This window comes from Falco naumanni, chromosome W (genome assembly GCF_017639655.2).
Source record: "Falco naumanni isolate bFalNau1 chromosome W, bFalNau1.pat, whole genome shotgun sequence".
NCBI lineage: Eukaryota > Metazoa > Chordata > Aves > Falconiformes > Falconidae > Falco > Falco naumanni.
The window spans coordinates 5721600-5746116 of record NC_054079.1 but is presented as its reverse complement, the minus strand read 5'-3'; the positions used below and the strand labels follow the sequence as shown (position 1 = coordinate 5746116).

The 24517-nt window shown below is 43.6% G+C and overlaps 1 long non-coding RNA gene across 1 annotated transcript; it reads left to right on the top strand.

Annotated features, from left to right (window-relative positions):
* The first annotated feature begins 426 nt into the window (after positions 1-426).
* LOC121080699 lies at positions 427-24288 on the top strand. Its single transcript, XR_005825466.1, has 3 exons — positions 427-1399; positions 13057-13062; positions 24278-24288. It is a non-coding gene; the product is annotated as an uncharacterized LOC121080699 (long non-coding RNA).
* The last annotated feature ends 229 nt before the right edge of the window (positions 24289-24517 follow it).

The following is a 24517-nucleotide window of genomic DNA, read 5'->3' as shown; positions in this document are numbered from 1 at the left end:
TGAATCAGATGTAGCTTTGTTCCTTCTTAACTCAACCTGAACAGCCTTTCCACATATCCTGCCAAGAGCCCTACAATAGATGTTAGACACAGCCTTTTTGGTTAAAAACAAAAAGGGGGAATTGCAGAGGAATGAAGGCAGTGGGTTGATTAGCATTGATAACATGCAGCTGTGGTCTTACCTCAGCGGCAGTGGGTTGATTGACATGGATGATGTGCAGCTGTAGCTTGTTCCCACTAAGTGGTTAAATAGCCCTGAGGGGGGGGGGGAGAGAGAGAGAGAGAGAGAGAGAGAGAGAGAGAGAGAGAGAGTGTGTGTGTGTGTGTGTGTGTGTGTGTGTGTGTAAGTGTGTGTGTAAGAGTGTGTGTGTGTGTAAGTGTGTGTAAAAAAACTCTTTCCTCATCTCCTCTGGATTGACATGGCTAGCTTTGCTGCATGGCCTCCCAAGGTTCTTGTACATTCTTATGTAAGCTGCTTGATCCCATTAGCTAACATCACTGGCTTGTTGTTGAGTGTGTGGAATCTGGTTTGTTCCTGGCATAACAGTAAACAACTTGGTGAGGTGACAGAGAAACGTGCCCTGAGGCAGTCAATCCCTGGGTGGCAGGGTGTGTGGGAGGATTTGAGTGGGTGGATATCAGCAGCTCCTAATACTGTTTTAGGGCTTGGCCTATGCCTATTGAGCCTCTGTCCAGTACCATCAGAGTTAGCAGGGTAAGGAGGGCTTCTACATCTAACACCACCATGGCTGAGATGGGGACTCAAACCCCAACTACACTAATCACCCCGGTAGTCAAAAAGAAACAGGGGAAGTGGAGGTCGAGGGGTCCATATCATTGATTAGTAAGGGAGGAGGAGGAGGAAGGGTCTAATCAAGAAGCTGGTCCTTCAGCAAGGAAACAGGATGAAGTGACCGAAATCACCCAAGAGGTGGAAACCACCTGGTCTCTAACCCTGGGTGAACTTTGAGATATGCAGAACAATTACAGCCACCAGCCAGGTGAGTGGATTGCTGCCTGGTTTCTCTGATGCTGGGATAGTGAAGGCAACTGTCAGGAACTGGAAGGTAAGAAAGCCCAGCAGGTGGCATCCCTAGCTAGGGACCAGGGAACTGAGAAAGAAATCAGAATAGAGGTGACAATCCACAGCTTCTCTAGGCATCTCCTGTTCTATGTGAAGGCGAGATATCCCATCAGGGAAGATTTTTTAAATTACTAAGGGAAGTGGATCACAGCTGAGGAAGGTGTCCAATATGTGAGAGAATTAGCAGTGGTGGAGGTTGTCTACAGCGACTTGGACTGTAGGGCAAGGCCTCAAGGACAAGAGTCCAAGCACTGTTAGCCTGATGAATGGAGACGTGTTAGAACTTGTAGGCCACCAAACCCTGGGAGGACAAGGAGTGTGAATAGATAACAATTAACAGGATGAGTCATTCTGAGAGAGGATAGGGGAGTGAGGAATGGATGGGGCCAAGGAGAGGTAACACCTTGCTGTTAATTGATGACTGTAAACACTTACTTAAAGTGTCCTTTGTTTGTAGTTAACCACCAATCAAGGATTGCCTAGTATTCAATGCTTAGCTTAAAGAACCAATCTGTTTAAAGCACGCAGTTTCTGAAAACATATATAAACTCGTGATTGCGTACAATAAATCGACATTTGCTTGCATCAAGCAGCGTCCCGTCTCTCCATCTCAGCATCGGACAAGAACCAGGTCTCCAAAGATCCAGATGATGTCTGGTATACATGGGCCGTGTGGAAGAGTTTTGCCTGAAATGCACTGGTGTCATATGCCAACATCCTGGCGATGATGGACTAGCCAGACCTCAAGATACCAACTGTGAAGAGACTGTCTTGCCAGCTCTGGTGTTTCAAAGAGAATCTCTTCCTTCTTTTCTCCACAAGCCAGTGTTTCAGCTACCAGAAGCACCTAATGGAGTCATTTTCCACCTGCCTGGAAGGAAAGGGAACCCCGGGCACTTGCTGTGTGGCACCCTGTGGTTCTTCCTGTGTGACCAGGGAGAGGACACAAGGAAATGGGTTGGAGACTCTACATATAAGCTATAAGCCTGTATATGTGAACTGAGGGGGAAAACAGCTGCTAAGAAGATGCCATCCAAGAAGGCTGCCACTCCAGGTGCTGTCAAGATGGTGGGAGGCAGCCAGCAATCCCCCAGATGTAAAAGAAGGTCTAAGAATGCCTCTCCTCTTGATTTTGGTGAAGGGACTTATGGTCTTGACACTGCAGGAGTCAGGTAGTAAATACTCCAACCCAGAATAAAGGGTCCCCACCTCTGGCCAGGCAGAGAAAACAGATGAATGGGTTTACTGGATTGTGTGGATTTGATGGCCTGGCACATCAGATCCATGGGAATATAAGGCTCTGGTAAACACCAGTGCACAGCGTACCCTAATACCATCAGGGTACAAGGAGGCAGAACCCATCTGGATTTCTGGAACAACAAGGGCATCCCATCAGTTGTCTGGGTTGGAGACTGAGTTGAACCTAAAAGGGAACAAGCGGTAGAAGCATCCTACTGTGACAGGCCCAGAGGCCCCATGTATCCTCAGCAAAGACTATTTAAGAAGAAGGGACTTTAAGGACCCAAAAGGGTATCAGTGTGAGCCTTTTGTTTAGCTGCCATGGATGCAGAGAAGATTAAATATCTGTCTGATGTCTCAGAGGATCCCTCTGTGGTGGGTTTGCGGTGTGTTGAAGAATAGCAGGTGTTGATTGCTATCATGATGGTGCACCAAGGGCAATAGCACACCAACTGAGATTCCCTGGTTCCCATCCATGAGTTGATTTATCAACTTGAGAGGCAAGGAGCGATCAGCAAGAGTCCTTCATCCTTTAATAGTCCCATATGGCTAGCATGAAAGTCTGATGGAGGGTGGAGGCTAACAGTGGACTACTGTGGCCTGAACAAAGTCATGATGCTGTTGAGTGCTGCCATCCAGGACATGTTAGAACTCCAGTGTTAATTGGAGTCAAAGGCTACCAAGTGGTATGCAACAAATGATACTGCCAATGCTTTTTTTTTTTTTTTTTTTTTTCTCCAGTTCCTTTGGCATTAGAATGCAAGCCACAGTTTGCTTTCATGTAGAGGGATGTCCAATATACCTGGAATTGACTACCCCAGGGGTGGAAGCACAGCCCTACCATTTGCCATGGACTGATCCAGACTGTACTGGAACGGAGCAAAGCCCCTGAACATCTGCAATATATTGACTATGGCGTACGAGGCATGGACTTTGCCAGGATAGTAAACCAAAGACTTTTATTGTTAGTTAGTTACAGCTTTTATAAGTTTATACTCTGTACACGTGCTGCTAAAAGCTTTATTATTGGTCAAACTCTACTGTCCACGCACCCAGCCGCTGTTCACTATAGGCTACTCTCTGCTGGTCACACTGTATCCTTATTTTCTAGAGGTGAGATCACATTCCTCCTTTGTTTCTGTCTCACCTGGGTTTCTTCTCATACTCCCTCAAAGTTATTTACCTCTTTGCTGCAGGATCACAGCTGCACATAGTCAAAGCAAGGCCACAGCTGCACATTATCAATGTCAAAACAACCCACTGTCTCCGCTTCCTACAATTGACAACATCATCATGTGGGGCAATGCAGCAGAGGAAATGTTTGAGAAAGAGAAAAGAATAATCCAGATCCTTCTGAAAGCTCGTTTTGTCATTAAAAAAAGCAAGCTCAAAGGATCTGCATGGGAAATCTAATTCATGGAAAGATGGACATCATCATAACCCTATGGATGCGATCAGTAAGATTACAGCCATGTCCCCACCAGCTTACAAGAAAAACAAGCTTTCCCAGGCATCATGGGTTTCTGGAGAATGCATATGCCGGGTTGCAGTCAACTTGTGAGCCCTTTCTGTTGAGTGACCTGAAAGAAGAACTATTGTGAGTGGGACCCAGAGCAACAAAAAGCCTTTGAGTGTATCATAAAGGAAATAGCTCATGCGGTACCTCTTGGGCCTGTCCAGACAGTAAGAGCTGTGCATAATGTGCTCTACAATGGAGGTGAAGAGCATGGCCTCACCTGGAGCCTCTGGGAGAAAACACCTGGAGAAACCCAAGTTCAACCTCTAGGGTTCTGGAGCCAGGGTGTAAGGATCAGAATCCTACTATACCCTGACTGAATAAGAGATAGTAGCAGCATATGAGGGGGTTCAAGCTGCTTCAGAAGTTGTTGGTAGAGAAGCCCAGCTCCTCTTGGCACCAGGATTGCCTGTGCTGTACTTGGATGTTCAAAGGAAGGTTCCTCTCTACACATCATGAAACCTACACTACGCGGAGTAAATGGGTAGCATTGATCATGCAATGGGCTCAAATGGGGTAACTCAACCACCTAGGAATCCTGGAAGAGATCATGAACTGGCCAGAAGGCAGACATCTTGGAGCATTGCCCAAGGAGATGACCTGTGCCCAAGCAGCAGCACCATATAATGAGTTACACAAAGATTGAAGGCATCATGGTCTGTTTACTGATGGATCCTGTCATGTGGTAGGAAACCATCAGAAGTGGAAAGCTGCTGTGTGGAGTCCCACACAACAAGTCATTGAAGCCACTGAAGGAGAGGGTGAGTCAAGTGTCGTGGTTTAACCCCAGCCAGCAACCAAGCACCACGCAGCCACTTGCTCACTTCCCCCCCAACCCGGAGGGGTGTGGAGGAGAATCAGAAAGGAATGTAAAACTCGAGGGTTGAGATAAGAACAATTTAATAATTGAAGCAGAATAAAAAGGAAATAACAATAAGAACATTAACAGCAACAACAATAACAACAACAAAACCAACAGTAGTTATAATGGAAAGGTAGGGGAAAGGATAAAATCCAAAGGAAAAGGGAAAAGGAAAAAAACAAGTGATGAACAGTACAACTGCTCACCACCCGCTGAACGATACCCAGCCAGTCCCTGGGGCAAGGATCCCCAGGCCCCAGCTAACACATCCCACCCCCATCCCCCATGTTTATATACCAAGCATGACGTCCCATGGTATGGAATACCTCTTTGGCTGGTTCAAGTCAGCTGACCTGGCTTTGTCTGCTCCCAATTTCTTGTGCCCCTCCAGCCCTCTGGCTGGCAAGGCCTGAGAAGCCAAAAAGTTCTTGACTTAGTATAAACATCACCCAGCAACAACTAAAGACATCAGTGTGTTATCAACATTGTTCTCACATCAGAGCCAAAACACAGCACTGTACTAGCTACTAAGAAGAAAGTTAACTCCATCCCAGCTGAAACCAGGACAGTCAAATCAGTTTGCCGAAGTGAAAGCCATCCAACTAGCCCTAGAGACTGCAGAACGAGAAAAGTGTCCAGTACTCTATACTGATTCCTGGATGATGGTTGATGCCCTATGGGGGTGGCTACAGCAGTGGAAGAAGATCAAATGGCAGCACAGGGGTAAACCCCTCTGGGCTGCTGCATTGTGGCAAGACATCATTAACCAGGAAAAAAAGCATTTTGCTGTAAAGGTGTGCTCAAGTGCCCAAGAGCTGTGCCACAAAAGAATATCAGAACAAGAAGCAGGTAGACTAGCCCTCCAGAATTGAAGTAGCTCAGGTGGACCTGGATTGAGAGCGTAAGTGTGAGCTATTTGTAGCCCATGAAACATCAGGACATCTAGGGAGAGATGCAACATACAGATGGGCTCGTGATCGAGGGGTGGACCTGACCATGGAGGCCATCACACAGGTCATCCATGAATGTGAAACATGCTGCAATCAAGTGAGCTACATGAGTAAAATCTCCCTGGAATAGAAGGTGGTGGCTGGCTTTTCTATATGGTGAGGCCTGACAAATTGACTACATTGGACCACTGGCCATCCCCAGGAAAGCAGGGCTCCATCACGTGTAAGGGTTACTTGGGAAGACAAACGCCATAATGCCAAATGTCCCCACCTTCATCCTTCTTCCCCCAGTTTATATACATAGCATGACATCATGGGGCTTACTTGTCCTGGTTTCAGCTGGGATAGAAATAATTTTCAAATTAGTAGCTAGTAAAGTGCTATGTTTTGGCTCTGATGTGAGAACAATGCTGATAACACACTGATGGTTTTAGTTGTTGCTGGGTGATGTTTATACTAAGTCAAGGACCTTTCAGTTTCTTGGGCCCTGCCAGCCAGAGGGCTGGAGGGGGAACAGGACACTGGGATGGGACACAGCCAGGACAGGTGACCCAAGCTAGCCAAAGAGGTATTCCATACCATATGACATCATGCTGAGTATATAAGCTGGGGGAAGAAGGACGAAGGGGGGGACATCTGGCATTATGACGTTTGTCTTCCCAAGTAACCGTTACGCCTGATGGAGCCCTGCTTTCCTGGGGATGGCTGAACACCTGCCTGCCCATGGGAAGCAGTGAATGAATTCCTTGCTTTGCTTTGCTTGCATGCGTGGCTTCTGCTTTACCTGTTAAAGTGTTCTTACCTTAAACCTTGAGTTTTACATTCTTTTCTGATTCTCCTCCCCATCCCTCTGGGTGAGGGGGGAGTGAGCCACTGGCTGCATGGTGCTTGGTTGCCAGCTGGGGTTAAACCACAACAGTCCTCTTTGGTGCCCAACGTGGGGCTCGAAAGGTTTGAGAAAACAACAGATTTGATTGGAATGTGCTAGATCAAATTCATAGCTGTTATTGCTGTTTAGCTATTAAGGGACAGGTTTCCTTGCTTGCCATGGGGCTTGCTTGCCTTACTGAATATTAGAGTCTAGTGCTCGTTAATGGCTGCTTCTTGCTTTCACTGCTTGCTGTACTGCTTATCATCTTACTGTGCTGTGCCCAGGAACATTCTGATAACAGCAATGGTGGTGTGCTTACGCTGGCAGGTGGCCAGGGCATTGCTGCTGTTTCTGTGCTGCTGCTGCACTGGACAGGCTGGGACTCCAGTGTGAACTCGAGTCAAAGGGACTGTGACCTGTGGATGAGTCCATGTGGGAGCAGGACACCCAAAGCCCCTGTGACCATGAATAAGCCCATGCCTGAGCAGGTGTATCTCGGAGTGTCTGTGGCCATGGTTATGTCTGTGCTGCAGCAGGTATGCCTCTGAAGGGATTGTGGCCCAAGGACAAGTCCATGCTGGAGAAGGTACACCTCAAAGCATCTGTGGCTATGGATTAGTCCATGCTGCAGGAGGTACACCTTGAAGCATCAGTGGCTGTGCATGAGGTCATGCTGGAGCACCTCAAAGATGTGGCCATGGATAAGCCCATGGTAGAACAGGTACAGCCCTGGAGGGATTGTGGCCAGGGATAAGGCCATGCTGGAGCTGATTTACTTCTGAAGGGACTGTGGCTGTGGGTAAGGCCACACTGGTGCAGGTCTATGGTCATGGCCCCTGGAGAGACTGTGGCTTGTAGCTGAGACTCCACTTGGAGCAGGTACAACCCTAAGGGACTGCAGTCTGTGGATAAGTCCAAGCCAGAGCAGGGGCAAGGGGAGTAAGTATTGTTTAAGTAAAAAGAAAGAAAAAGAAAAAGATTGTGGTGAATATTCATATTTCCTGGCCACCAGACAGAAAAACACTGCAATGTTAAACCCTACGGGGTGGTCCGAAGGGACCAGGGTTGGAGATTGTAATGGATATACCTTTAAATTGTTGTAACCCATGATTTGAGTTTCATGTTATAGGAATGACTATAGCAGCAACCACCTGAACCATTGGAGGACAAGGCTTACAAGAAGCAGTGCAAGTGCAGCAGTGACCCAACCTGAGCTGGCTTTGTTGCCTGATAATCCCATAGAACACACAACCTCTCTTCTCCTGAGTGACCACCATAAGAGATCGTGTTCATGGACTAAATGAACTCAATGGACATTGTGTGGACATTTGATAGACATTTTTACAGGGGTGGTGCATAGACCAGGGGAATGATATCTGCATAATATATCAAAGGATGGGAAGGGTGATGGTGTTTAATGAGGTGGTATTGGGAAGTGTGGCATGAATTAAATGGTATGGAATAAGGAGTGGATACTGGATACTGTCCTGGTTTCATCTGGGATAGAGTTAGTTTTCTTCTTAGTAGCTAGTACAGTGCTGTGTTTTGGCTATGATGTGAAAGCAATGTTGATAGGACACTGATGTTTTTAGTTGTTGTTGGGTGATGTTTATACTAAATCAAGGACTTTTTGGTTTCCTGGGCCTTGCCTGCCTTGTTTGCAAAGGGCCCTACAACAGATGATAAACACGGCCTTTTTGGTTGAAAAACAAAAAGGGGGAAATGAGGGATATGAGGGATTAGACTGGGCTGCTGGTGGCTCAGGCTTCAATGATGAGATAGAGCTGTGTCTTTAAAGAGAGCGAGCCACAATCTTGACCAAGTGAACTCAGAGACAAGAAGGAAGAGAGAGAAAACAGGATATGAAGCAAGGCTAGAGCTGGATGCAGGGTGACATGTCAGCTTCTGGCTGAGAACATGAAACCCACACATCTTAGCCAATCAATAGTTGTTGCTGAGCATGCTAGATGTAAGGATAACCAATTGGAGAAGCTGAGGGAAGGGTATATAAACCTGGAGATTCAAATAAAGGTGAGTTTTTTGATGCTTGCTATTTTGTTCGTGTTGCGTTATTTCCTGACCGCTATAACTCAATAACAACAGCTGTCATGCCCAGAAAGGCTCGCAGTTCTCTCACCGTCTGTGGTCTGGGCATCTGGCAGACAGCTTCTATCCTCGCTGTTCCCAAAGAATGTTGTCCACAAGAAACTTCATAACCCAGGTACATCACTTTCTCTTGCACCAGCTGCACCTTCTGTTGAGAGACTTGATAGCCGCTTAAACCCAGAAAGTTTAAAAAGAGAGATTGTCCACTGGACACATTCTTCCTTTGTTTCAGTTGCTATTAGCAGATCATCTACATATTGTAGAACACCATCTCCCAGTAGCTGCTGCCATAGCCCTAATTCTTTAGCTAACTGATTGCCGAATAAAGTGGAGCTGTTTTTAAACCCTTGAGGTAACACTGTCCAGGCTAACTGCATCTTTCTTCCACTGGAAACTGATTCCCATTCAAAGACGAATATCTTTTTGCTCTCCTGTGCTAAGGGAAGGCAGAAAATGCATCCTTCAAATCTAACGCTGTAAACCAAATCAAACTGTTTCAGATTATCTTAAGATTTTACTGAATCTATGTTTTGTGTTTATGTAACAGTTATAAGAACATTTTGATTCTAAGGAGTTAACCTTCATGATAGAATTATGTTAGCACTTATTAACCAATGACGTATGAATTGCTGTGCTGCTTGTTATCCGAGACTGTTACTTGAAGTCCCTATGTTATAGACCATAATACTCTTAGTCTTTGCTCTCTAGACCATAACCAGAGCACCTGGGTTCTATTGTGTATAGGATGAGTTATTGGACAGCTTGGCAAGGCAGATATCCAGCCTTCCAGCTTGGCAACAAAACTTACTTTTAAGGTGTCCTGAGGTGAACTCCTTTCATTATAATACTAAAAATCACGCCCACAGGTCAAGATGACCCTTCCCCCACGCAAGTGTAGTAACAGAAAAGGATGACACAGCAAATATTACAATTATATGCAAATTACTAACCAATCATTGTAACTGGGAGTGTATGACCTTGTAATTTTGTGTGTAAATGTAATGGTAAAATCTACACAGGTGTGCTTGATTTGTGGAGATGCCACCGAGCACCCAGCGCTGCAATAAAGGAGTGCCTGCTTCTTAATGCTACATTGGTGTTAAGAGGTCTGATTCCCAATTTTGGTGACAGAACTGTCCCTTAATTTTGTCAAAAGAGTGTATGAATTTGCAACTACTGGGTGTATGGTTTTAGCTATTCCATTTACTGCTCTTAAATTCTGAAACAATTTATAAGCTCCATTTGGTTTCCAATTTTATATTTAAGAGTTTTCAAAAGGTATGCTTTCTCTGATTGGCCAGTGGTTCCTGTGACAAGAACAAATTTATCACTTTTAGGCACCAATTCCTGATTTAAAACAGAAAAATCCATTAATCACACATCTATCTATATAAAACCACATATGCATGAGTCAAACAGCAATAGAATCTAATCCACTGAGTTTCTTCTAATCTCTGGTTAAACCCACACTGAATACACCACAAATTCAAGGTTCTATCTAATCTTATTTCCTGGTTTCTCCTTGGTCCCAAAACATATTTATCACATCTATTACATTTACATCTAACATAAAGAGGGCAATTACAAAAGAATCATTCTTATTCTTGGTCTTACACAGTGTGGTATGCTTACAGTTAACTTTTCAACATCACCTCCCATAAATCTTCTAACAATGTAGTTACTAAGACTTCAAGAACCAAATCATTTGGCACACTGCCCTCAGCAATGTGTTTTCTCGAGCAACTCGGGCAAAGAAACAATAACAGGTGTTTCACACAATTTAGGTAACAAAAATGTTCTAGATCCACAATACCCTTTCCAATAACAAACGAAACAACACAAAAACCAAACACAATCGCAGCTCCAATTCATAACATACAAACACAAAAGACTTAGTCAAAACAAGACAAGGTGAGAGGGGTCCCCACATTCAATCACACCAGGGACACAGCCCACTTCCCTCCGGAGGACTACAAGGATCCTTAATTCCAGGAATGCTGTACATACCAGGTAGAGGGAGTGGATCCCTGTACAGGGAATTAATCCCTCTTAAGGAGAAGTCTCTCCTTCTCCATCCTGCAACCAAGACGTCTCGTGTTACGGCCAGACAGAACAGGTCAGGAAAATATATAAATGTATATATTTTTATTTCTGAGCACTTCCTGGTACAAAGGAAGTAGGCAGCCAATCATAAGGAGTTCTAAGAACATATAGATAAGATAGTGTCAAAAATAGACATCAGCCAACCACAAAGCAGTATGAAAACACACGGGGCATGACACCATCAAAAATGGCAGCCTCCCTATAAGTAGTCAGTGGGGGCTTCCTTTTCTGGGTGCACTGGTAGGAGTGGCTAGTCCTGCCAGCCAATCACAGGGCTACCTGAGAATACTTGAGTATGACAGTGTCAACAAATTGCCATCAACCAGAGAGCAGTATGAAAACACATGGGTTATGTTATAAACAACCAGAATCCAATTTTATAAAAATCATACAATTTTATTTAGGTTCAATCAATTTAGGCTGAGAAGCAATAAGCAAAGCAGCGCTGGGTATGCAGAGAGCCTCCCTTAGGTTCACCACACACACACCGAGTTCTAAAAGCAGCGTCTTTTATACCAGCATCTTAACCGAAGAGGGTCCCCCGTGGAGAGTTGGCCAAGTCATGACAATCACACCAATATGGCTACATGCTGTGCTCACTTTATTAAACAAACAGGTCATATTTATAACTTAAACCGACCGCTCACACGACTTTACACACAGGTGATTGGATAAAAGTCTCTGGCCACGTGGGGGTCCGTGTCGCTGATCGGTGAGCGTGCTGCAGGCGCCTGATCAGAGTGTGCCGATGAGAGTGTGCTGATTTTGCGGTTCCCAGGACTTGCTCTGCACCTGGCTTCTTGTTTGTGCATAGCTTGTTTTCTTTCTCACACTGCTTGTTTCAAGGACAATTTAAAGTTGCTCTGCAGCTTCAACTAACAGGCCTGGGTTGTCCAACCCGGACAATGGTAACATATGTCCTCAATCTTTTAAAAATTCCTCGACACTTGACCAATCTCTTTTTGCCAGATAATCATCCTGTTGTTCTTCCATTGGGTCATTTGAGTTGCTGGGGTACGCCTCCTCCTCCTATTGGGTCTTTTAGAAGTCTCGAGGTCTTTGTCTCTTGGCGCGCTTTTCTCTTATTGGATCTTTTGAAAGTCTCATGGTTTCATCTTTCGGCAGGCTTTTCTAAGCAGCAGTTGCATCAGCTCTAGGCGGGGTTTCTCAGAAGTGGTTAAATTGTTTCAAGCGAGAAGCGCACTCGCCTGTATTTTATTCTTACATATTCTCAATTTGTGATAAACACAGTCATAATTCATGTCAAAATAGAATATAGTGTGATAAGTGTAATTGTTGTACCCTGTGTAAATCTAAAATAGTGTGTGACCATTATAACATGTATCACAATTGTAATGAATAGGCGCATGTGCTTCTCCTTTGAGACAATATAAAAGCTCCCTCTTTCCCTGAGGCAATCGCTGCTTAGAAAAACCCGCCAAAGGAGACAAAGAAAGCACACCAGGGAAAGCCGGCCAAAGGAGACAAAGACCCTGAGATTCAAAAAAGCGCTCCAAAGAAGACCCAATAGGAGGAGAAGGTGTACCCTAACGACCAAATGGAGAAAGAGCATGATGAACATCTGGCGAGAAGAGATTGGTCAAGATGCTGGTATAAAAGACGCTGCTTTTAGGACTCAGATGTGTGTGTGGTGGAGCTAGTTGAGTTGCTGACCAAGGGGTGGCCGCTAGCGATCTTGAGGGCAGATCGAGCAAACCCGAGGTTACTGCCATTCCTAAAAGCCCGGAGGCCTCGTGACGGAAAGTGGGGGGCGGGACGGAATAAGGCGGAATCTCACAGGAACAAGAGGGACCTCTTAGCAAAGTAAAAGGGAAACTTTTGTGTAGGGAAAAAAAAAAAGAAAAAAAAAAAAAAAGGGAGAAGCTAAAAACGTCCTTCAGGTTGTCTTAAGAATTGGGGAATTCCTAGAATGTAACAACTGAAATAGGGCTCTGTGTCTTGTTTGTTCTATGTGTTGTCTTGTTACATGTTCAAAACTTGGAGTTATGAAATGTATGTTGAAAAATAATAATATTCTAGTAATTCTAGGCAAATAGCGGAAAACTTAACACTCTGCTTAAGACCAGGAAAAATTTGGGGTTTTTTGTTCCTTGTTTGTTTTTTGGCAATTGTTCATTGAAATGCATACTTTGTGAACTGCTAGTGTTCCTAAAAGTTGTACATAAGTGCACGGTACCGTATAACATACTGCTTGTGTGACTGAGGGCTGCCCGGAGAGTGTGAATGGTGTGATTGAGATGCACATTTTGATTTTCCGTGTATAGCTTAATTATTTTGACTGAGTGTGAGTGCAAGAGTGCTTGAGACAGGCGTTTGAGTGCAAAACAAGTAAGGAGCTCTATCCGCGTTTCCGACCTTGGGTGGCTAAGGCGGCCGGAGAAAAGCAAAGTAATTAAAATTGTAAAATGGGAAATGGAAGGAGTAAGCCCTGTGAAAAATCGCCCTTGGGTTGTATATTAAAACATTGGAGTGATATCGTAGGACATGGTGGCACCGAAAATAGAAGGAAATTGATTAAATATTGTAATCAGTGGTGGCCTTTGTGTAAATTGGAGAGTGATGAGAAATGGTCTCAGGAGGGAGGAACGTTAGATTACAACACTCTCCTGCAATTAATGTTGTATCTGAGAAAAGAAGGAAAATGGGACGAAGTATCATATGCAGACATGTTCTTCGTCCACCAGGACAAACCTGAGTGGCAAAAGGACTGTGGATTAGTACCCCCTCGGGATCCTATGGTACTAGCACTAGAAAGAGTGCGGGATTAACATCACCTGATCTTTGATTATGGCTCTAGAAAAGGATAGGAAAAAACCTGAGACCTGAACTAGAAAGATGTTCTTGTTGAAATTTTTGTGTTAAAAAGCTCAGGTTACGGTTCCTTCTGTGGAGCAACCAGAATGAAACATGTTGTAAGATAAAAACTTGTACTAATGTATGTAAAACCTGAGGGGGGGGACGGGGGTGGGGGGGTGGAGAATCAAAGACCTTGTGAAAGTGTTAAAGTATTGGGGTGAGTTTGTACAAAGCCCCGTAGCCCCTCGAAGGTGCGGCTGAGTCCTGCTGGACGCGTGGCAGGGTGTTTGCTGTTTGCCTGCAAAGGCTGATATGTAAGAACACAGACTTAAAGCAACAAGTAGCAGATTTGCATTCATGGTAAGAAAGAGTTAAAACAGAAGTGCTGTTGCAGAGGCAGGCTTGTGTAACCTGCAGAGCAGGAAGAGCATCTCCTGCCCTGAACCCTTCTGCTGGTAAGGAGGAGGGGGTTGCTATTGCTGACAATTGAGCAGAAGGACCTGACAATGTCACCCCAATTGCTGCAGCATTTGCAGTTCTACAGGACCGGTAACGGCCCCTTTAGGGCAGGGAATGGGTATGAGGTGGAATTTTAGTGAATACAAAAGCAACTTATTTGTTAAACTTCAGTAAAAAAAAAATAAAAAAAAAAATTGTTACAGTTGTGGGAGCTGCTGGCCACCAGGAAAACATCCTGAAACCTTTAAAGTACAAACTAAAAAAACAAATAAGAATGCCAAATTCACCAAAATCTTTGTTGGGATGAGATTTATTAGAATATCTAGACTTTAAAGAAGGAGAAATGAAACTAAAAGTTAAAAACGATCAAGTAATTGAAATATTGAGCTTATCTTTAATTCAACAGAAAAGAGGAAAAGAGGACCTCCCTGAAGTAAAAGAAATTTTTAACCAGGTATATCTGGAAATAAATTCCAGGAAAGGTGAAAAATGCGTTACCTGTTACAGTAAAAATGATAAGGGGAAGGCTTGCTCAGTACAGATAAAAACAATATCCCTTGGTCAGCAAGGCTGTGAGGGATATTGGCAGAAAAACTGAAATAAAATACACTCTGTAGTAGTTCTACTAATGTAAATCTGTGTGTTTTGCCATGACAGTGACTTGTTATGGGATGTGCAGATGAAACTGCATTGACAACGAAGTGATATGGAGAAATAGTGTGAAATGGGGACGCTTAACACCGACTGTGATTGTATATGTCTACTCAGGAATGTGGGTATGGTGACTAGTCATGGGTGCGGTGTCTGGTCACATAGGCACACAGCTCTGAGGAGACAACTACAGTTTTTGAGGAGACCCCTGCCCCTCTTCCTCTAACAAAGGGGAGACGGGGAGACGCCTGCCCTTCTTTCTCTAACAAAGGGGCTATTTAAAAGAGAATGAGAAAAGATGAGAGACATTCCAATGCTATCTAGAGGGAGGGAGTGCTAAGTCTCCTTGCTGGAGAAGATGGGATGGTCACAAGGACATGACTCACCTACAAACCTGCAAGACCACCGCATTCCAGGAAACGGACTGATAAGCTAATTAACATACGAAGCGGGGTTTAGGTAACGAATATGTATAGGCGTTAATTGAATATTCATTTGTTTCATTGTATAAATGTGGGATGGTTCATCACTTCGGGTATGCACGCTTGTGGAGGAGCGATCCCCCGTGCATCTGCGTGCAATAAACATACCTACTTTATAACTTTCGAGTTATAGAGTCTAATTCCGCACGTCAGAAGTACAATGAATAAGGTTGGTCAGGTGCCTCCTACCATAGTCAAGGGCGAGACTGGGTTGGCCTCTGTGTTTGCCACCAAGAAGAATCTTGAGCTCCGCTGTTGGCTGCAACCCAGTAGGCGTTGAGCGGTGGGAACATATGCCATGCCAGACCTTGATGTGAGGAATGGCCCCCGCTGGTATAAGAGGGTCATCCAGGAAGAAAGAACATAAGATGGCCCATTGAGGCATTGATTTGGAAATTGGAAACCACCTGGCCGACCATGAGGCCAGACGAGTAACAGAGGAGATTGGAAAGGAGGAATTATCCTTAATACCAGACGATAAAATCCAAACTGTAAGTACAGATCAGGAGCCAAACTATTCTAAAGAAAACTTAAAGGTAATTCAGGACATGAATGGTAAAATAAAATTAAGTAAGTGGACTTATTTAAGGGATGGTCGTATAGTGGTACCATCCAATTTAATATGGACCACAGCCCTATTATTAATAAGACGCATTGGGGAGCTGATGCTTTATATAAAAGTCTAAATCAGAAATTGATAGGTCGAAACTTATATACTGTAATAAAACAGGTGACTCAGCAATGTGAAATGTATTTACGCAATAATCCCAATACAGCAAATAAAATAAAACTAGGGAACGTTAGTAGAGGAAATGTTCCAGGGCAACATTGGCAGATCCAATTTCTTGGAACTTCCTTGAAAAGGGGGGTATCAATATTTATTTGTGCTAACAGATACCTTTTCAGGTTGGCCAGAAGCCTTCCCGTGCAGAACTGCTAAAGCCCGGGAAGTGACCAAAATACTGCTCCAAGAGATAATACCTAGGTTTGGAGTCCCAGCGGTAATGTCCTCGGATAGAGGACCACATTTTGTGTCCAGAATAGTACAACAGATCAGCCACCATCTAGGAATAGATTGGCAACTACATACCCCATACCGACCACAATCGAGTGGCCAGGTGGAAAAGATGAATCATCTAATCAAACAACAGATTGTCAAGTTAGGTCAAGAAACAAATCTAACTTGGCCCCAGTCTTTGCCATTAGCTCTTACACGAATTCGAACTAGACCAAGAGCAAAAGAGGGGCTTAGCCCATTTGAAATTTTATATGGACGACCCTATGGGGTACAAAAGGAGACGTCTTCACAGATTGGTGAAGAAACAATGACTTCCTATATGGTGGCACTAAACAAACAATCAATAAGAATTGTGAAGCATGTGATGGGAACACGCAGTAGGGGTCTGGATGGACCTGTTCACGATATACGACCAGGGGACTATGTATACGTTAAGTGTTTTACAGATAAAACCCTGGAACCACAGTGGACCGGACCTTTTCAAGTCCTACTCACCACCTACACCGCAATCAAGGTTGAGGGACAGAATTCTTGGATTCACCATACCCGGATCAAGAAAGCCCCTGCAACTTCATGGAAAGTAACCCCAAATAAAAAAGAACTGAAACTTAAATTTACTCGGACAAATGGGAACAATGTGGGTGGCAAGTAAGTGAACCTGAGCGGTTGTGGATCCACCATATGGGAAGGGCACCACAACAAACAATATAGAACAAAAGAGTCTGGGACTGAGCCAGTGGCCAGTCTTGCCCAACTTGTTATCGGTAAGCCCCAACTCAAACAAAGATATTTTGATCAAAACAGATTTTATATGCATATATGAGGAACGTTTAGATTCTTAAAATGATCGATAGTGGGTTTAAACCATTTGTGTTTTTTTGTACCCTCTCTCTTGCCTACAACCAAGAGCCTGATAACTGGCCTTGGAATCATGCCCAGAAAAAACACACTGGAAATAATGGGAAAGGTGGACTCAAAGACGAAACTAGCTATGGTGGTTTTTTCTGAAAATGAGGTGTATCAAAGGAATCAATGGGATCGGGAGGATGTACACAAAGTCGACCGATTATGGGGAAAATTAGGAGATAGGATAAAAGTAGGGTGTCAAACATATAATGAAAAGGATAACACCAAGATTTCGGGAGACACCCTGATTAATGTCAGAAAGGTAGATAAGGAATTTACCCTTCTAAATACAACCATGTGCTTTAATTCACGGGAATGTTGGCACAATTTTACCTTAACCGAGCCCATCTTTATAATATGCCTAGGAAAGGAATCCCCCAAGAACAGCTCTGATATATAAGATTAAAATAACAACCATGCTAACCACTGTTCCTACCACCACCACAGTTACAACAACCCCATTAACGCTTGATCTTAAATTAACTAAACCAAATCCAAAAATTTATACAATTGGACCACATGTAATCAGAAATACAGGTCTGCAACAAATGTTTTTTAACCCAGAATGGTCTCTTAAAAGAATAGAGTAACAGATACAAGTCAATGTTTCTGATGTTAAGCCATCCTGTTCCCCCTTCTTACGGACCTCTTATGAGGGATGGACAACTCGGTTAAGAAAAAGGGGAAATATTTATCAAAACAGAATAGTGAGAGATGTAACTGGAATGTTGGGAACAGGACTCGGAGTATTAAATTCCATAGACTCAGAGGTGATAATGAATAAACTAGCCGCCACCACGGCCGATCTATCAAAACTACAACAACCACTAAAATCTTCATTATTAGCATTAGGGGCACACCAATGGTTGATATCAAAGGTACTCCCCAGGTGGGAACAAATAAACATGGAAGATCATCAACTCATCACTAAGGCATTAGGTGGTTTACAGGACGACATCGCCCTGGCTCTAAGTTGTATCCAAGCCCAAATGTGGATGCAATCAATAGCTGCATCCATAATAAGAGAAGGAGAGGAAGGCATATTTCCTACGGAAATTCGAAAGATGGTTTGGGACAATGCTACGGAAGTAGAAAGAAAACTCCAGTCATGGTGGAATATGGTGAACTTTACCTACGACCCCAACACACACACAATCACAGCTTTTGTATTAACCATACATAATGCAGTAATAATTACCATACACCCCATTGTAGCCCTTGGAATTAACCATAATGGGGTGCTCCTATACCCTTTTGAACATAGAACATGGGCCAGAAAGACAGGCAACAAGTGGCAAACAGTATGTGAGAGCAGCAGGGCTTCCTCTGTGAAAGCAATACTATAATGGCCCAGGATACTTGTTTAGATACAGATCAGAAAATATGTCATTTCGAGACCCGACCAAATGCAAACTTGAAAACAGTAATTATATATGCAGGGAAGGGATGTGCGTGTTTGAGAACTAAGTGTAACACAATAACCATAGATGGGGAGGTAAAAGAGACTGCACAATATTCAAATTACTGTATTTGTAATTTTACTACTAGCACAGGATGTGATTTTAGTTACTCAGCCCCAGTAGTGTCTCATCAATTCTTAAAATCCAACTTTACCCTATCACAGATGATAATTCCTACCCCCATAGGACTAAATATAAGTAGTATAAAAGAACTATTAAAACATGCAGATTTACAACGTATACTGGAAGAAACCAAAGAAAAGGGACACGAAACTCTTCTTATGATCCATCATGATGTAGAGGGGATCAAGAAAGTTTTAAAAAAGGTAGAACAGGATGGAAACCATAATTGGTGGGATACTCTCTTTGGCTGGTCACCTTCTGCAACAGGAATTCTTAACACTATGGTACACCCCATTGTGATCTTATTGATCAGTTGAGGAATTTCCTTAATACTAACCATTATGTTATATTTGTGGGTTTGGAGAATGTTTAAAAGGGTAACACTTATGTATGATGCTTTATATCATTCGGGAAGACTGCTTAAGTAAAAGAATTTACTTAGTTTGATAGAAAAGGGGGGATTGATATGGAGAAATAGTGTGAAATGGGGACAACGGACATTGATTGTGATTGTATATGTCTGCTCAAGGAATGTGGGTATGGTGACTGGTCATGGGTGCGGTGTCTGGTCACATAGGCACACAGCTCTGAGGAGACAACTACAGTTTTGAGGAGAGCCTGCCCCTCTTCCTCTAACAAAGGGGCTATTTAAAAGAGAATGAGAAAAGGATGAGAGATATTCCAATGCTATCTAGAGGGAGGGAGTGCTAAGTCTCCTTGCTGGAGAAGATCGGATGGTCACAAGGACATGAATCACCTACAAACCTGCAAGACCACCACATTCCAGGCAAAGGACTGATAAGCTAATTAACATACGAAGCGGGTTTAGGTAACGAATATGTATAGGCGTTAATTGAATATTCATTTCTTTCATTGTATAAATGTGAGATGGTTCATCACTTTGGGCATGCAGGCTTGTGGAGGAGCGATCCCCCATGCATCTGCGCGCAATAAACATACCTACTTTATAACTTTTGAGTTATAGAGTCTAATTCCGCACGTCAACACTGTCCAGGTTAGTTGGGTTTTCCATCCTGTATCAGGGTTTTCCTATTCAAAGGCAAATTGCAGCTTTCAGGAGCCAACGTGAAGCAAAAGAACGCATCCTTTAGGTCTAATACAGTAAACCATTCATAGGTTTCCTTTAAACTAATCAGCAGAGTATATGGGTTTGCCACTACCAGATACAAATCTTCAACTATCGGATTTATTGCCTGCAAATTTTGCGCTACTCGATAAGTTTTAATATCAGGCTTTTTGATAGGCAGGAGTGTTATATTGTGAAGGGCACTCCATCAATAGTCCATATCTTCTAAATTCTTCTACAATACTGATATGGAGAAATAGTGTGAAATGGGGACAACGGACATTGATTGTGATTGTATATGTCTGCTCAAGGAATGTGGGTATGGTGACTAGTCATGGGTGCGGTGTCTGGTCACATAGGCACACAGCTCTGAGGAGACAACTACAGTTTTGGAGGAGACCCCCTGCCCCTCTTCCTCTAACAAAGGGGCTATTTAAAAGAGAATGAGAGAAGATGAGAGACATTCCAATGCTATCTAGAGGGAGGGAGTGCTAAGTCTCCTTGCTGGAGAAGATGGGATGGTCACAAGAACATGACTCACCTACAAACCTGCAAGACCACCACATTCCAGGAAACGGACTGATAAGCTAATTAACATACGAAGCGGGGTTTAGGTAACAAATATGTATAGGCGCTAATTGAATATTCATTTGTTTCATTGTATAAATGTGGGATGGTTCGTCACTTCGGGTATGCACGCTTGTGGAGGAGCGATCCCCCGTGCATCTGCGTGCAATAAACATACCTACTTTATAACTTTCGAGTTATAGAGTCTAATTCCGCACGTCAGTTTTGGCGAGCCAGCCAGGAGGATTTCTGCTCGGCTGAGGGACCAGCTGCGGAGCGGACGCTCCTAGGCGCGCCCCGGGAGATTTCCTTGGAGGAGCCTCCTTTTCTCAGCTGTTCACCCGGGAGCAGAAGAGAAACCCCTGGATCCACGGATAAAACGGTATGTTTAGTAACGGGGCGGCTGGTGAGACGCACGGAGACGTCCGGCGCGCAGCGTAGTCCCCAGGAGGAAAGGTACCTTGGGAGGGGGTTTGCTGACCAAGGGGTGGCCACTAGCGATCTTGAGGGCAGATCGAGCAAACCCGAGGTGACTGCCATTCCTAAAAGCCTGGAGGCCTCGTGACGGAAAGCGGGGGGCGGGACGGAATAAGGCGGAATCTCACAGGAACAAGAGGGACCTCTTAGCAAAAGAAAAAGGGAAACTTTTGCGTAGGAAAAAAGGGGGAAGCTAAAAACTTCCATTGGGTTGTCTTAAGAGTTGGGGAATTCCTAGAATATAACAACTGAAATAGCGCTCTGTGTCTTGTTTGTTCTATGTGTTGTCTTGTTACATGTTCAAAACTTGGAGTTATGAAATGTATGTTGAAAAATAATAATATTCTGGTAATTCGTGGCAAATAGCGGAAAACTTAACACTCTGCTTAAGACCAGGAAAAATTGGGTTTTTGTTTGTTGTTTGTTTTTTGGCAATTGTTCATTGAAATGCATACTTTGTGAACTGTCAGTGTTCCTAAAAGTTGTACATAAGTGCATGGTACCGTATAACATACTGCTTGTGTGACTGCGGGCTGCCCGGAGAGTGTGAATGGTGTGATTGAGATGCGCATTTTGATTTTCCATGTATAGCTTAATTATTTTGACTGAGTATGAGTGCAAGAGTGCTTGAGACGCGCGTTTGAGTGCAAAACAAGTAAGGAGCTCTATCTGTGTTTCCGACCTTGGGTGGCTAAGGCGGCCGGAGAAAAAGTGATTAAAATTGCAAAATGGGAAATGGAAGGAGTAAGCCCTGTGAAAAATCGCCTTTGGATTGTATATTAAAACATTGGAGTGATATCGTAGGACATGGTGGTACCGAAAATAGAAGAAAATTGATTAAATATTGTAATCAGTGGTGGCCTTTGTATAAATTGGAGAGTGATGCGAAATGGCCTCAGGAGGGAGGAACGTTAGATTATAACACTCTCCTGCAATTAATGTTGTTTCTGAGGAGAGAGGGAAAGTGGGATGAAGTATCATATGCAGACATGTTCTTCGTCCTCCGGGACAAACCTGAGTGGCAAAAGGACTGCGGCTTAGTACCCCCTCGGGATCCTATGGTACTAGCACTAGAAAGAGAGGATAGGAGGGAGCGTAAAGGAAAGTTGAAAAGATGTTGCTCAGCATGTAGTATTGGACAAAGGTGTATCAAATTAAACGGAGAACAAGAGCCTGAATTAAATGATTTATTTAATCCACCTTATAGAGTGGAGAGACAAGGTTCGGCCGGGGCTCCCAGTCCACCCCCAGGCGAACAAGAGGAAGAAATTCCACAAGTTATTTATAAAGAAAGCCAAACACCCGCTGCCACACAAGGAAACACAAAAACTGCCATTATGGCTCCAAATAGTCCGGTGTCTTCACGCACCAGACAGAAGTCTGTTTTACAGGCACCCCTCCGAGAAGCCGTGAATCCGGACGGAGGAACAATGAAAATAAAAGTTCCATTCACGGGCGCTGATCTGAGAGAATGGAAAGAGGCTGCCCGAGAATACCGTAATGATCCGATAAAGACGGCACAGAATTTTAAATTTCTGATAAAACAGCACAATCCTGACTGGAGTGATATACAATTATTATTAGATTGTTTGACTGAAACTGAAAAGCAATTGGTCATAAAAACAGCGGGGGATCTCGCAAAGGAACACTATAATATAAAGGGAGATAATTATAGAGAATGGTTTCCTTTGTTGGACCCAGAATGGGACCCAAACCGCGCCGCTGAAATGGGAAGATTACAGGCATACCAGGAATGGATATTCAGAGGAATGGAGAAAGCAATTCCTAGAACAATAAATTGGGCAGTGTTATATGAGGTTAGACAGGGTCCCTCTGAAACACCTTCAGAATTCTTAGACAGGATAAGAGATGCAATGCGCCGGCACACGTCTCTGGACCCAAATTCGGAGGTGGGCGCACAGCAACTAATATCCCTCTTTTTAGGACAATCACAGGGGGATATTAGGCGCAAGCTGCAAAAATTGAGACCTCCTGAAAATAGAGACTTGGAAAAATTAGTAGAGGAAGCATGGAGAATATTTAGTAATCGAGAAGAAGGTTACAAGCAGGATCAAAAGAAAATATTAGCAGTAGTAAGAGAAAATGAGAATCAAAAATCTAAAGTTAAATCAAGGCGTGGGCTAACACCCCTGGGTAGGAATCAGTGTGCAATATGCAAAAGGACAGGACACTGGAAAAACGAATGCCCTGAATGCCGACATCAAGAAAATACTAAATGGCGCAGTAATCAAGGGAAAACAATAGCTCACATGGAAGAAGAAAATTGACTAGCCGACCCATTAGTAAAAATAAAATTAGGAGAAGAACAGGAGGAGGTGGAATTTTTAATAGACACAGGAGCTACCTATTCGGTTTTGAACCAAGCTTTAATGCCTTTGGGAAATGACTATGTTTCAGTAAAGGGTGCAACTGGCCAAACTGAAAAGGCTTATTTTTGTAAACCTTTAAAATATAAGTTGGGAAAACAAATGGGGATCCATAAATTCCTATTTATGCCAAATTCCCCAAAGGCCCTTCTTGGTAGGGACTTATTAGAACAATTGGAGGCAACAATCAAATTTAAAAAAGGGGAAGTTACTCTGGAGGTAAATGATCATCAATACATACAGGTTATGAGCCTATCTTTGGCCAGTACTCCTATAAAAAGGGAAATTGATACCAGAATTATTGATCAGGTATATCCCGGAGTATGGGCAATTGACATGCCGGGACGTGCCAAGAATGCATCACCTGTTATAGTAAAATTAAAGGAAGGACAGGGTGCGATAAGAATTAAACAATACCCACTGAAAAGGGAAGATAGGGAAGGAATTCGTCCAAATATAGAGCGATTCATAGAATTAAAACTACTAAAAGAATGTGAGTCAGAATTTAACACACCTATCCTCCCAGTTAAAAAACCTGATGGGTCTTATAGGATAGTTCAAGATTTAAGGGCCATTAACAAAATAACAAAGGATCTGTATCCTGTAGTAGCTAACCCCTATACCTTACTAACCACCCTGACACCTGACCTAGCTTGGTTCACAGTTTTAGACTTAAAAGATGCCTTCTTTTGCCTCCCTCTCCATGAAGCCAGCCAAAGAATTTTTGCTTTTGAATGGGAAAATCCCAGAAGCGGTCGAAAGACCCAGCTCACATGGACGGTGTTGCCACAGGGGTTTAAAAATAGCCCCACAATTTTTGGAAACCAATTAGCAAAGGATTTGGAGTTATGGGAACCACCACCAGGAGAAGGGAAAGTGTTACAATATGTAGACGATCTTCTTATTGCAACCAGAACCGAAGAATCTTGTATTATTTGGACTGTGAGCCTGCTGAACTTTCTGGGACTACAAGGATATCGGGTTTCTAAGAAGGCGGCACAGGTGGTGTTACAAGTCACATACCTAGGGTACGAGATCAGTGCCGGACAACGGGTCCTAGGGAAGGCCCGAAAAGAAGCCATATGCCAAGCCCCCCGACCACGAACTGTAAAGGAACTGCAGACATTTCTGGGAATGACAGGATGGTGCAGGCTTTGGATATGTAATTATGGCTTGCTTGTTAAACCATTATATTCCCTGATAGCAGCTAATCAGAAGGATCTTCAGTGGGATGCTGAATCAGACAGAGCTTTCCATGAACTGAAGAAAGCCTTAATGTCGGCACCAGCACTAGGACTTCCTGATGTGAGTAAGCCATTTTTCCTATTTTCCCATGAGAAACAGGGAATGGCA